Source organism: Aplysia californica, unplaced genomic scaffold (assembly GCF_000002075.1).
Source record: "Aplysia californica isolate F4 #8 unplaced genomic scaffold, AplCal3.0 scaffold00061, whole genome shotgun sequence".
Classification (NCBI taxonomy): Eukaryota; Metazoa; Mollusca; class Gastropoda; order Aplysiida; family Aplysiidae; genus Aplysia; species Aplysia californica.
This window is the reverse complement of record NW_004797331.1, coordinates 1008643-1009767: the sequence shown is the minus strand read 5'-3', so window position 1 is coordinate 1009767 and position 1125 is coordinate 1008643. Positions and strand designations below refer to the sequence as shown.

Below are 1125 nucleotides of genomic sequence, written 5' to 3'. Positions count from 1 at the left end.
TCTCTCTCTGTGTATGCATGTATGTATGTATGTATGTATGTATGTATGTATGTATGTGTGTATGTGTGTATGTGTGTGGGTGTGGGTGTGTGCACGCGCGCGCGTTCAGATGGACGGAGGATGACCCTGATACGTCCTACTTCTGTTCTGTCCCTCTGTTGTTCCAGTCTGTGCGATCGTCTGCGTCGCATTTTCCCTGCACTTAATGACAGTTTCTGTGTCGATGTGCTTTTCTTTACTCGAATGCACAAACAATATCTGCCTTCTTCTACTTTCCGTACACCATTAGTTTGTAGTCCAAACAACCCGTTTGTGGAGAACAGAGCCTGATTAGTTTGAATGAAAAACAGAAAGAAAACCAACAAATACTCAAAATAAGACAACAGACTCGGCGTGTACTTGTGTTATAGTCCTGAATTTCGTTCTGCGTTCCGCTTATTTTTTCGTCTCGTTTTCCCTAGCTACCACATAATCTCGTAGTTTCTACTTCTCCATCTCCTCCTCCTCCCTCCCCATCTCATCTCCTTCCTCTTCGTTCCTCTCCGTTGGATTCTCCGACTTCTCCATCTCTTCTTCAACCTACACTCCTCTTCTTTTCTCCTGTTCACCCTTGTCACCTTCGTTTTCCTCATTTCACCCTCCTACTCCACTTCCTCATTCTCTCCGTCTCTCTCCTCTTGCTCCTCTCCCTTCACCACCTCTTCTCTCCTTTCCCTCCACGTCTTCCCTCTCTCCCCCTTCTCCCTCCTCCTCTCTCTCCTTTCTTTCTTTCTGTTTTTTTCCCCCATTTAGCCCTTATATAGATCTGATCGCCACCAAAATAGTGGTGCTATTCTGAGGTGAATTCCTGGTCGAGCAGCTGCAGGAAAATCAATAGGTTCTGATCATTGATCGCTGATTTTTTTTCTTTGTCAGACATGTGTTGTGTTCTTTGCAGCCTCTGTGTGTTTTGCCGACGAGTGACTTATATAGCAATGATCGATTCTTTGCCATGTGTTAGAGTGTGAATACACCAAGAGTTCATCTTTTCCAATGATTTGGGTTCGATTCAATGAGAAATGATAATAACATAACACCTGGAAGGATTGCAATGCATTACTACTTACCCCCCCCCCCTCTCTCTTC

General features: G+C 44.6%; 1 protein-coding gene across 1 annotated transcript in view; it reads left to right on the top strand.

Moving 5' to 3' along the window:
* Positions 1–1125, top strand: part of LOC101862400 — a gene marked incomplete in the record, with an annotated part of 11515 nt that overhangs the window by 1185 nt on the left and 9205 nt on the right.